Below are 14,757 nucleotides of genomic sequence, written 5' to 3'. Positions count from 1 at the left end.
ACTAAAATAAATACTATTTTTAAACATTTCACTCACATTGTAAATAATGTTAACATAGTTCACAAAGAGACTAATCATTTCAAAGTCACCATATTTGATGATCTTAGTGTGACGAATGTAGAGAGTATAAGAACCTTATACTCAATAATAGTTTCGGTTAAATTAAATTAAATCATATATCTGGATTTCTAATTTGGAGGTAAATCACATGGAAATAGGAAAATAAAAAGAAAAATAATTACTTTGGGATTATTTTCTTCTTAAAATTATTTTTTTATTGTGAAAATACCGTACAGAGGGGTTACAATTACATGGGCAAGGTAATGAGTACATTTCTTATCAAGCATTGTTGCCTCCTCTTTTGTTTTCCCTTCCCATACCTTCCCATTTCCACCCCCCAGCCAAAGTTGTAAAGTTCGTTTTTCGACATAATGACTTGTCCATCTCATTGTTGCAATCAGTCCACTTGTATCCCTAATATTATGAAGCAAAAATATCTCTAAGAAATATACTTTTCAGTGAAGTGTATCAATACTTGGGTAAAGGGAATTATGCTCTAATATAAAATTTATCTCAAATTAGAAATTCTGCAACTAATCTAATGTATGTTTTCCTACACAAAATGCTGTGTCTTCTATTCTTGTCATTTGATGTAAATTATATATTTCATTTGTGACATGTTCCCTACTTACATTTATTACAAACTTCTATAATTTTACAAATCATGCATGTACCCATTAATTTATGTAATTTAATATTCAAACAAAATTATCTTTTTTCCTGTCTCCCACAGGGAAGGATGAGGTGCTGCAGTATATTAAATGAAAGCACTCTAAAAGAGAGTCTGTATGGAATGGAAATTTGAAACATGAGGATGGGATCATGAGCATTTTCTATTTTGCTGAACAGTACAGTACTTTCCTACAGTACTTTCCTACCATTTGATCACACAGGGAAAGCCACAAAATTTGAAGTTCATATGAACGAATTACATTCCTAAAAGATGTGGCAAACTGCTCAAAAGTTCGATCTTATCACTAGTACTTTGTGCTTGCTGGCTGATCTATTTCTCCATCATATGTTTCATATTATTAAGCACATTAATAATTTAGCTGTCACTACATTTCAAGAGACTCCTGAAATCACATCTATTGCTGTGTAACATTCAGAAGAGAGGAATAAGTTTAAACTGATCTCTGATTCCTCTCTTTGGCCTTCAATATGCTAATTAATTTTCAAAACAATCGCGTTAGATATTAGTTTATTTTCCCTATTTAATTAGAGATTAAGCAATTGTTTTTCGCAGTAAAAAGTGATGACAATGGTATCAGAGCTCTGATATGAGCACCCCCTCCCTAATAAGTAATGCTCTATTGTCTATAAATATGGAAGCCACACTAAAATTCTCTCTCTCTCACTCTCTCTCTCCACACACACACACACACACACACACACACACACACACACACACACACACACACACATACACACACACATGCAAACACACACAGCTGCTACCCAGAAACATCAGAGATCAGTTCCATTCCTTTGTAATTATAGTTGATTGGTGTTTTCTACATTGATTTTTCTTTGCTTCAGGATCTTGCCTGGACCTGTATGTTTCCCTGAGATCAAGTCCTTTCTTCTTAGTATAGTGGGTGTCTTTGTATGCTTCAGGCCAATTAACAGTAACCTGAATACAATACCTACAATCTTGACATTCAAGTCAAACTCCATGAATTAATATTATTCCAAAATTCTAAAATGTATTGGATCTAGAGACCAAAAAAATCCACCTTGTTATTTTAGTAGGAATTGACATCATGAAATAGAAGAATATTGATCAGGAACTGAGGTAAGAGAACGGGAGTATGTGGAAAAATGCCGAATATTGTATGTGAGTTAGAAATACAGAATTACATTCTATGGGCCCATTATTGAAAACTTGCCATCTTATATTGAAAGCTCAATTTACATATACAGTTTTCCAGTTACTTTGCTTACCTATCATTTCTGAACATAAATCCTCTTATGAATTTTTATAGTATCTTTGAATATATCACATGATTTGCAGGTACTTATCATCTCAAGGAAAGACAGTCTACTTCTACATCTTACATTCTGTGTCAAACCCTTATTTTTATTTCCCTGTTTGCTGAAAAAATGTATTCCTGGAAACAGGATATTGTCAGCAAATCTGGGTATAATTTTCATTTTGTAAACTTCAAATATAATGTAAACTTTGTATTGACTAGTCATTGTCTAATAATAAGTGATATTCATGAACACAATCTTTTGGTGCCTTTAAGTCAATTGAGAATTCGTGTGGTAGTCCTTGAGTCTAATTGTCTTAACCATTATATTATTTATATATGAACATGTGCATTGCACTTTTATATTTTTATATGTAAAATAGTTTCCAGGGGTTTATGTTAAAGTGATAATGGAGGGGGGGTGGCTTCCAGTTCCAAACCTTATATTTCATTAAAAGTACTAGACACATGATGTTTACTGGAGCAATATAAAAGATGAGAACATATTTCTAAAGAGAATGCATTTATTGTTTAAAACATACAATAGAGTAAAATAGGTTTCTTGCTTGAGACTGCATAAATTACATATGAATGTAGATCAAGATGAGGCTCAGAGATAAATTCGTATTTATATTACTGAGATTTATAACACAATATAAGAAATATAGGTATTTTAAGGAATTGGTCATTCAAAGATATGTAATGGATGAAGAATGGAATTGAAAATAGCAGAGGAAAACAATTCAACATGCAGGTATTATGATTTTCTAATATTAATATGAAAGAAATGGAGCTTTTGCCTTTCTGAAGAAGAATGTTTAGCCAGTAATTTCAATATAAGGCATAAGTTGCTATGAGTCTAAAGTCTTTTCCTCCAGGATATTCCCCAGTACTATACTCGTCCTCTGTAGAGTAAGAAGTAATTATTTTCATTAGCTTTGCTTAATACTAATTTACTTGTAGCAAATAGGTTAAAATGTCTTCTCTATTTCTCTTAATGTAATAACAAATATTTCTCTATTTCTGTCTCTTCATAGAAGCCTGAAATAACTACTTCAAAATAACACAAGCAGAAAAACAAAAATAACCTGATACAACCATCACAAATCCCAAATTATGTGAAAAAATCAACAATATATAAAATAAATCTGAGGAAGAGGAAAAACAATGGCAGAATAACAACAGAAAATTTCCCTAACTCTCTCTAATGAACCAGAGATTTAGAGTCCTTGCCAGTACTCCACTTCTAGAGGGTCACACCAAGATAGCTATAATTATAGATATAAAGCTATAATTATAGATATAATTATAGACATAAAATTTATAAGAAGATTTTATACTATCTTCACTAGAAAACAGAAATCTTTGAAAACGTGCCCAGCCAGGCAGGTGACTGCTGTGACTCTATTGGCCAACATATTCAAAAGCACATCTGCAGTGTAGAAATAAAAGGGCCACATAGAAAAAAGTAGGAACAGAAATGTACATCAGAGAAAGCCACATGCATACACAGAGACAATTCAACATACCATTGGACAGTCCGAACTGTCACTGGAAGCATAAGTATTAACATCACAACATCTCACCACAAGTGATTTATACTTCTACACTTAATTGTATAGACAAAAACCTAATTCCAGAAAAAAAAATCAAAACAGAAGACCAAACCAACACCTGGCAAATCAACCAAGAACATAGAGAATCAATTATTAACATCATAGTTTCCCCAAGAGAAAACCTCCAAATGGACACAACCAATCAGAAAAAAAAATACAAGAAAAATTATGTCAGGGTACTTCAATTCACACAGTAAATAACCAGGCATTAGAACAGACAATCAAGGACCTAGAAGATAGTTATCAAAATACATTTCAAATGCTGCTGAAAATGTGATTAATGAAAAGATAGAAAACCTCTACAAGGAAATTTGTGAACCAGATGAGACCAAACAAAGATTAGCAAAATAATTCATGGTGATAAGAAACAAAGATAAATAAATTCTGAGAAGTAAAGGGAGTCCAAGGAAAAAATGGATGCCTAGTTAAAAGATATGAGACAAGACACAGCTAAAAAAACAACCTTTGAAACCTCCCCACCCAAAGAAAAAATGTACAGAAATTCCATACAAGACCTAAAACTAATCTTTAATAAAGAGATAGAAGCCCTAAAAAAGGACCAATTAGAAGTCAGGGAAATCAAAAACAAAATAGAAAGTCTCCACATAAATGACATGGAAGATAATCTCAGGGTCAAAGACAAAATAGGTTTAACAGGAAAGAGGAAATTATAATTTAGAACAAATACAAGAAATAAGAAATGATATTGCCAGAAGTACAAGACTCATTTAGAAATAAAATTTTGGGTAGATAGGTATCAAGAATGAGAAGAGCAGGAAACTAAATGGATGGGAAACATATTACAGAAATATAGCAGAGAACATGCCGAACATCCAGAGAGATAGGCTCATTCAGAAAAGAGAAAACTTTAGTACACCAAACAGAGAAGTCTAGAACTGAATAATCAACCACTACATTATAATCCATTAGAAGATCATTAAAGATCAAGGAAAGGATTCTTAAAGCTGCTACAGAGAAAAGACTGATTATTTATAAAGGATATACAGTGTGATAAATTACAGGTATTTTAGCTGATGTGGCAAAAAGGAGAGCCTGGCATGATATATGACAAACATTAAAGGTAAACAACTACCAATCGTTAATACGGGCCCAAGCCAAACTTCTTTGCATTTAAAGGAAATATAAAAATATTTCATTACAAAACAACTTAAAGCAATGTATCTCCACCAAATCAGCAGGATAGAAGTTAATCAAATATATCCTACATAGAGAAGATCAAGAAGAACAGCAACTGATTATGGAAAATGCTCCCTATCAGAGAACAAAGTAAGTAGATTAAGAGTAGATGAGGCACAGCTCCTAACAGCAAATGTATAACATAGCTGGACTTATCAGGCAATTCTCAGTCTTAACTCTACATCAGTGGACTTAAATTTCCAAATAGAAGACATAGATTAAATAGTGGTATCAAAAAACACGTCACATCCATCTAGCATCTACAAGAGACATATTTTATTGACAAAAACAAACACATACTCAAACTGAAAGGCTGGAAGGAAAATTTTCAAGCAAATGGACACCATAAACAGGCTGCAGTAGAATTACTAACATAAGATAAAATAGAATTAAATTAAAATTAGTACAAAGAGACATTACATATTGATAAAGACAACGCTCAATTAGGAGGATATAACATGTCTAAATATCAATAGCTTGAATCCTGGAGCATTCCACATCATCAACAAATACTACTTAACCTAAAAACACATCTCAACACATCATTGTCATCCATGAATGACCCATTCAGGCAAAACTCAACCAAGAAACTACAGACTTAAATAACTACATTGACCACCTAGCCCTAACAGACATCTACGGAATATACATTCATCATCAGAATACACATTCTTCACAGCAGCTCATGGAAGATTATCCAAAATAGAACATATCCTATGTCACTCAGAAATTTTGTCCAAATTGAAAGAAAAATTACTTGAATTCCCATATCTTGTCAGACTGTAACAGAATAAACTTAGAATTAAACAGCTAAAGCAAAAAAAAAAAAAAAAAAAAAAAAACATTGTAAAACCCATGAAGACTGAATAACACGTTGTTGAATGACCAGTGGGACACTGAAGGGATTAGAAAAATACTGAAAGTTTCTGGAATTTAACAAAAATGAACACATACAATACTAGTTTCTCTGGGACACAGGAAATGCAGTAGTTAGAGGAAAATTTATAGCTCTGAGTGCCTACTTCAAGCAATTGGGGAAATCTCAAATAAATATTTTAATGATGTACCTCAAACTCCTTGAAAACAGGAGCAAGCCCTAACCCAAAGCAGTAGACAGAAACAAATTTTAAAAAATCAGAAATAAATAAAGACAAAATAAAATATTGAAAGAATAAAAAAAACCAGAGTTGCTTTTTTAAATAAATTAACAGACTTGACACAACCATACCAAATCTGAGTAAGAAGAGAACTTATATAGATAAGTAAATAAAAAGCCAGCAGATTGGGAGAAGATCTTTACTTGCTCTGCAACACACTATGGCCTCATATCTCAAATATATTTAGAGCCCCAAAAGTTAAATCCCCCAAATAAAAACATATCCGCAAAGAAATAACAACTCTTTTCATAAGTGGGCTAAAGATTTAAGGAGAGACTTCTCTGAAGAAGAAATATGCATGGCCAATAAACGCATGAAGAAATATGCAACATTTCTGGCCATAAAAGAAGTGTGAATCAAAGCAACATTGAGCTTCCACCTCACCCCAGTTAGAGTGACCATTATGAAGAAAACTAAAAATAACGGATGCTGGCCTGGTGGGGATGTGGCCAAAAAGGAACATTACTACAGTATTGGTGAAAATGTAAACTTGTTCAAATACTCTGTAAAGAAGTATGGAGGTTCCTCAATAGGGCTCCCTTATGAGCCAGCAATGAGGGATCAAGAAAATGTCATATATGTTCACAACAAAACTCTATGCTTCCATCAGAATGAATGACATTGCCCCATTTGTAAGGAAATGGAATCACTTCGAAAATATAATAAGTCAAACAAGCAAGACTCAAAGAATCATAGGCCACCGATTTTCACTCCTTTGGAAACAATAGAATATGTCTACAATATTCACAATAGCTCAAAAGCAATATGCATATCACCATATAAAATAATGCTTATCGAAATGAGTTCCAAGAAATGGATACAAGATGATTGTATAGTGAGCTGTTTTGGGTTATTTGTATTTAGTTTTTACCCTTTGGGTTATTCCTTGTACTCACTATTTTTTATTTCTGTACACTTTGTTTTATACATGTTTATCTGATTTGGAGAAAGGGAAGAAAAATCACAGAAATGGTGGCGCAAAGATTAACCAAAGCAAAAGTGATATACACTAGACACTATGTTAGAAATTAACTTTACAACTTTGGGGAGTGGGATGTCAGGGTTGGAGGAAGCAAGAAAAAATGGGGAAGGGTTAACACTTTAAAATTGTACTCATTACTTATGTAACTGTAATGACCCCTCTGTATATCACTTTCATAATAAAAAAAATAAGAGGACTCACTCAAATAGAGAAAATTAGAGACAAAATGAGACAACACAACAGAAATAAGCAAAATTGAGAATGTTATAAGAGAAGACTTTGAAAACCTTATGCCAATAATCTCGAGAATCCTGGAGAAATTGATGCTTTCCTATACTGAATCTGAAGCAAGAAGTAACACATATGAAGTAATGAATATTAAATGTCAATAAAACACTTCCCATTCCAGAAAAAGCTAGGATTCAATGAATTTACCATGAAATTAAGGCCTGCAAAGAACTTACAATATACAGGTCTAATTCTTCAATGGAATGGAAAGGGAAAGGGAATTATCAAACACATTCTATGAAGATAGAATTACACACTTCCCCAAATCACATAGGGACTCACCAAAGAAAGAGAACTCTTTGATAAGCATTAAAACAGAACTTCTTAATAAAATTCTCACCAGCCAATTTCAGTAACTAACAAAAAATACATATAGTATGATCAAATAGGGTTCATCCTAAGATACAATTTGATTCAATATTTTTGTCAATAACCATAGCACAAACCATCAGCAGAAGCAGGGGTGAGAAACACATGATCATCTATATGGATATAGAAATAGCTTTAAAAACCTCCAATACCCCTTTATGATTAAAAAAGTCTGAGAAGCTAGGGATGCATGGAACACTCCTCAATATAATACAGAGTATGGTTATGATAGAGATAATTAGCCTTTACCTAACGGTGGAAGCATTAAGACAAAATCACGAATGAGAGAAGGATGTTCGCTCTCTACTACTCGTCAAAATGGTAGTGGACTTTCTAGCAAGAGCAATTGGAAAGAGAAAAAAAGGGGAAGAAGTAAAACTATCCCTTTTTACAGATGAAATGATCCTGTATTTAGAAGTGCTTATAGCTTCCTCCCTCAAGTTAGTAAAGGTGATGCTAACCTTGAGTTATGTAGCACGGTATAAAACTCACAAGAATCAGTTTTTCTGTGTTACCAACAATGGGAAGAACCAACCTGAAATCCAAAATACAACCTCATATGTATTAGCCTCAAAATCAAATCAAATCTAATCTAAACTAAACTAAACAACAATAAAACTAGGAATTAATTAATTTAACTAAAAATGTGAAGGGACTCTACTGTGAAAACATTCAAATCTAAAACGGGAAATTGAAGGAGATTCAAGGATATGGAAAATCTTTCAATGTTCCTGGTTGGAGGAATTAAAGTGGCAAAAACTGCAATACTGCCCCAAACAATTGACCATGCGATACTCATCAAAATCCTAACAATATTCTTCAATGCAGTAAAGAAAGCAATCCAAATTTAATATGGAATTACAAAAGTACACATGAAACAGAAGACATAGAAATCAACTCATGGGCCGATAATCATCACACACACACACACACATGTACATGTGCGCGCGCGCAAGCGCACACTGGAATTCTATTCACCCATCAGAAAGGATGACTTTTCACCAGTATTAAGGAAAATGAAAGGCTTGGGAAAATTATACTAAGAGAAAAGAGAAAGGAATGCAGACTCTGAGCAATATAGATTTCATGGATTCATTCATGGTAGCTAGAAGGTGCCCACAAATCTACAAGTAAACAAGACAGATTCTACCTCATCCTAATTAGAATGGCCATTATCAAGAAAACTAGCAATAGAAAATGCTGGCATGGATGTAACCAATTGGGAACTCTATTACACTGTTGGTGGGAAACTAAACTTGTTCAACCACTGTGGAATGCAGTACGGAGTTTCCTGAAAAGACTAAACATTGATCTCCCTTTAGACCCAGTAATTACCCTCATTGGCAGTAATCCAATAAATAACAAACAAGCTCACATGAAAACTACCAGCATAACCATGTTCTGGGCCCAGGCCCAGAGATCAAGGACTGGAAAAAAAACCTTAGAACTGCTGGTATTTGTTTCCGCAAAGATGAACCTTTTGACATAGGATAGCAAATCATTCTATTTGCAGTAGCTAGAATAGGACTTAAATGTAGTGGTTGACAAAATGGCTTCTTTGTTGAATGTTAGTAAATGATGTAGGCAGTCCAAGAAAAGGGAGATTTTTGTTGTTGGCCGAGGGGCTTGGAGTATGGACTTGGACACTGTCCCTGAGCTCTTCAAGTCAAGGTGAGTGCTCCACCTCTTGAGCCACAGTGCCACTTCTGGTTTTCTGGTGGTTAAATGGAGGTAAGAGTCTCAGGAACTTTCCTGCCTAGGTTGGCTTTGAACCGCCGTCCTCAGATCTCAGCTTCCTGAGTAGGTAAGATTACAGCTGTGAGCCACTGGCACCAGGCTAAAAATGGGGGATTTTTAGAAAAGAAAATCGACCTCATCACCTGTGTCTAAACCTCAGATATCACTATTAGAACACTTCACCCTCTACTCATTTCATCAGACATTTGTAAATTTTCTCTTTTCCTTCATGTGGGAATACTGCGGTCAGTATTAACTCAGCTGTGGGACTGGATCAATTGTATGGTAATTGCTAGCACCTAAATCAAGAACTCTTAGATCAAAACAAATGAAGCTCTCATTTGGAATAATTATTTACTCTTGTTTTTAATTTAATTTTATTTTATTTGAGAACATACTGTACAGAGATACTCTTTTATTACAAATCTGTGCTTGATTACTTCCTAATGTGATGTTGGACCTCCTAACAGAGTGATGGCATTTTCTTTCTCTTCAGCCTTCTTCCACATGTCGTCAAATATTTAAGAATTCAAATATTTCCATTGATAATTCATTAAGCTGACCTCTAAGAAAATGTGCATTTCTGGAATTTGGTCTGCTGTCTTGTTCTTATATGTGCAGGCTTACTATGATTTATTTGTTCTGCAAGGAATTTTATTTTCCAATTTTTGTGTGACCAATTTTAGTCTCTCTGATCAGTCTTCCTGACCCTCTCTCTGGGGTCTCATTTCAGTCTGCCTCATAAAAAATATATTAGTTATCATCTAAATAACTCTCAGCTTCTCTTTTTTTGCCTGATTTTAAGTAGGCTGTGATAGCAGACCTGACTGGTTGTACTAACTGGAATTTTTTTGTTTGTTTGATTGTTTGATTTGTGTGTATGTGTGTGTGTGTGTTTAGTTTTAGAGGTCTAGGATTACTATTCAAGGTATTAGCGTCTCTGGGCCCCAGTGATTCCCTGGCCTAGAGTCAATTGGTTTTTCCCTGGAAGATACAAAGAACTGGTGACTAAATTCCTGTTAAATTGTCTCAAAATGAGGCAATCTGGCATCTTTACAAAGCCATGAATAACTCTGTAGTAATACACTTACAGAAATGGTCTATCAAGATGGCTTTTCAAGGTTGACTGTGAAAAATGTTCATTTTCAAGTAACCACCATAAAGCAGATCACAAGCCTGGAAGCAGACTTTTGGAAGGGAGGTTCCACATCCTTCCTTCTCTTATGATAGATCAAACCATAATATTCTGCAGTTGTGGCCAGCCTGGAGCACATTTTCCCAAGGATATTCTGTAGTGTAAAAGAGGACCAGCTATCAAAATAAAGGTGAAAATACTTTTCTACTTCAGACTGATTTATCTTGCTTATATCTGTTGTTATTTCCATTACTTCTAACACATGGATAAATTATATTAGTATTAGACAACTGGCAAAGGATTAATGGCAAAGAATTACTTTCATAATACCAACATAATACACTTAACCCAGTTATGGAAAATTAAATTTAACTGTAGAAACAATATCAGGAATATAAAATAAGCCTCAATATGCATAATCTGGCCTACATACACCATCATCTAATCAGAAATTCAGTCTCTCTATAAATATTTATTTGGTACAAAATCATAAAAATTTAATTAATGAATATGACTTTTAAGTATCATCTGAAGTACTCCTCATGCATATAATTGTATATACTTGTATAGATGTCACCTAGACAGAAATATAACATTCATGTAGAAATCAAATTTCCACAACTTAAACTTGATGAGAGGGGTAATTCCCTCGTGTATTGTGTGGTGTGAATTTTACCACAGTTCTGAATCCTTCCACCTAAAACCGAGTCATGTGAAATAATTTATTATTTGATGTTAAGATGAGTGTTAAGTGTAGAATACACTTTGAATTATTACATTAATTCACAGAAATAAAACAATAATGATAAATTATTTGTTTAAATTCTAATGTTTCTCAGTTTTACAATTCATGAATTATATCATTGACAGAGAGTCCGGGACGAAGGAGCCAGACGCAGCGGGTGAGAGGATTCTACTCAACACCAGCAAGAACCGACAAGGAGCAGACATCTTCATACTGCAGTTTGCAGACCAGAGACGACCCAGGATCCAAGACTCGGCGTGAGTAGAAGCCCAACATCCTCACTCCTTCTCCAGGAGCAGAGGAGGGAAGGCCACCCCTCCCCGCCCAGCACCGGTGATCTCCATCTTGGATACCGACAAAGCTCGGAGGAGCTGCTAGCTCCAACTCAGGCCTTGGAATAAAACGAGTCATATAACAGGTCACAAGAACTTAACGGCAAAGTGACCTGCCAGACTCAGCTCCATCTAGGGAAAAGTCACCCAGCTCAGGCACCAGCCATTGGAGTGGCTTTCCTCACTGGGTAACCAGAGCCAGAGGCTGCCCCTCCCTCTAGCAGCCTCCACAATCAATTGAAAAACAGAAACCCTGAGAATGGCTCCAGGGTGGGCTCTGTGAATTTTTCACAAAATAGCCCCAGGGAAAAGCTACTGTTTGTTGAAAGGCCTCAACTCTACCAGAACCTAGCCTCATCACCCCTCTTTTGTGATTCTTAAAGCAGATCACCCTCCCATTAAACTAACCTGGGAGGGGGAATCTCAAAATCTTGGGTAAAGCAGAGCATTTTTCTGCCTGTTTGAACAAACTGACTCAAGAAACCAATCAAGCCACAGGACCTCAAGCTGACCAGAGACTACAACAAGAGGCTGGGTACAGACAAAAGGGAGATACAGGATTCTTCCCACCCCTCCCAAAAAAATAAAAAAAAAAATCAAAGAACTTTTTTTTTCTTCTTTTCTTTTTTTTTTTTTTGGTACCTTATATACATAAAAAAAATTTTTTTCCTTTTCTAAAACTTTTATTAATCTTTAATTTTTGCCTTTTTTGAAAAAATAATTGTTTTCCAGTAACTTTTTTTTCCCTCTTATAATTTTTATTTTAGGAATACGTGAATGTACGTTTTCCTTTCTTTTCTTGTCTTCTCTCTCTTTTTCTTTCTTTCTTATCTTTTTGTTTTTTGTCTAGCTCTACTGAACTTCTGATCTTTTTTTTTCTCCCTTTCTTATCCTTTTCACCTTTTCCTTTCTTTTGTTCCTCTGTATGTGACTTAACTCTTGCCCTGCACATCATCAGATAAACCCATAGTTAACTAGTAGACCCTATCCCCCATTGTGTACACACTTAATCCACAAATTTATTACTCAATCCAGAACCTCTGAGACTTAAATTCCTTAATAGCAGTATTACCTCTTTATATCTATATAATATTTTAAGCATTTTAAGCATTTTTAAAGTTTTTCACATCTCCTCTATCTCCCTCCTGTTTTCTCATTATATTCACATTCCTCACTAAATAGATGGTCTTTCAATCTCCATAACTATATTAATTTTTACGTTTCTAATTTTTTTTCTGGTCTCTTTTCATTTCCCTTTCCCTTTCTTCTTTTTCTCTCCCTCTCTACTTGCATCCTACCCAACCTATTTCCTGCATTGAGATTAGGACATAGTTAACTCTCCCTGTGCCTCCCCACACCAATCTATTCCTAATTTTTACCCACATCTCTCCCTAACCCTAAAAATTTCTGGTTTTCCAAATTCTTCTCTGCGGTTTGAAGCCCATTAACATATAGTTGTTTGATGTTGAATAGATGTATCTGTTGAACTAGATTGTATTTGTAGACTATTGACTGTATAAATGCAAACGTTGGTTGATGGTTGCCTTAAGATAGTGTTCTAGCACAAAACTGGTGCTATTTTCATCTCAAATGGGCAGAGTAAGCCGGAAAAACACAAGAAAAATGGCAAATCCGGGTATCTCAATTCCCAATCTTGATAATCAGGGGTCAGATCAGATAATGAACAATCCAGAGGAGAGTTCCCAAATAGCTCTACAAACACTGGTGGCAAACATGATAAATGAGAAGTTTGACAATTTACAAAGGACTCTGTATGAGCGTGATAGGGAGAGAGAGGAGGCATCCCAAAAGATTATACAGGAATATCATAAGCGTGAGGAAGCTACTCAAAAACTGTGGTTGCAATGTTGTGGTTAGGGTATCAAAGGCAACTGTGTTTTAAAGTATTATTCCATTATTTCTACCTCAGTGTTTGGTAGAGTTGGACCTAAAGCTTTACCATTTGTAGATTTACAGCCTAGAGGCAAGATGAAACACTGTGATTAAACCATTACCAATTTAAGGCCTAATATCAAGGAGAAACATATAGACTTCTCTTGTACCTATGAAAATATTTGGTGAAAGAAAGGCAGTAGTGTAAATTCCTGCCTGGTTGGATGGTAGCCTGGCCAGGACATTAGGTAATCATGCATATGAATTTATTTTCACCTTCTTGGCTTTAGCTACTTTTAAAATGTTAGATATAACAAACAATTATATTTTGATAAAATACCTTCTAGTCTAAACGATTCTGTCTTAACTGTTCATTTCTCTATAATCCCTCTTAACTAAGATTAGTTTTGTTCCAAAAAGGAAATCTATGCTGTCAGGGTAAGATATTCTGGTTGGTCTGTTGCTACATGGAAGAAGAGTGAAGGGTCAGGTAGACATTTGTGCCAGTAAGACCTCATTTAGGAAATTTTAAGCTGCAGAGGTTTAGAAGTAGCTCTTAAGCAAGGCTTATTTTGAATCCATTAGCTCCACAAAGCTAACTCAGTTGATAAATAAGTACTTGAAAAGCCATCACCTTTGGATCTAGCTATAAAGGCTTCAAAGTATGATCAAATTTAATTGAAAAAGACTTAAAATAGTCATTGCAAAAAAAAATTGCAAATGTGAGCAATCGACCAAACAATGTAAGTTTTCCAATATACACAGAATTTTAGAGAATTAAGATCAATAGCATTTTGGGAACAATAAGTTTTCCTGGTTACAAACAGTCAACCAAGGATATATGCCTTTATAAAGACTGCATCATTAACTATGTAAATTTACAGGATATGACATGCTTCAGCAGCACGTTTACCCAAATTACAACAATACAGAGATTAACATGGCACTTGTACGAGGATGATATGAAAATTTGTGAAGTATGCCATATTTTTCATTCTTCAGATGCAAGAAATGAAAAACAGTTATTAAAAATGATTACAAAAATAAAAATGTAACAATACATGTAATTAATTGAACTAAAAGTTAGTTTGACATCAGTGTATTAAATCCTCACCTTAGAAAGGCCTTTACATAGCATAATCTTTACAAAACGTTTGAAATTAGATAACATCGTCATTTTATTCCAAAGAAATAACATACTATAAGGACCTAGGAAAAAAAGGAATGTTAAACTGTTTCTATATGGAATGCTATCTGAAATAACACATTTAAA

At 34.5% G+C, this 14,757-nt stretch overlaps 1 pseudogene; it reads left to right on the top strand.

Moving 5' to 3' along the window:
• Positions 1-14,376: 14,376 nt before the first annotated feature.
• On the top strand, positions 14,377-14,476 carry LOC122099666 (annotated as a pseudogene).
• Positions 14,477-14,757: the final 281 nt, after the last annotated feature.

Source organism: Dipodomys spectabilis, unplaced genomic scaffold (genome assembly GCF_019054845.1).
Source record: "Dipodomys spectabilis isolate Male_0828 unplaced genomic scaffold, ASM1905484v1 ptg000527l, whole genome shotgun sequence".
Classification (NCBI taxonomy): Eukaryota; Metazoa; Chordata; class Mammalia; order Rodentia; family Heteromyidae; genus Dipodomys; species Dipodomys spectabilis.
This window is presented reverse-complemented; position numbering and strand designations above follow the sequence as displayed.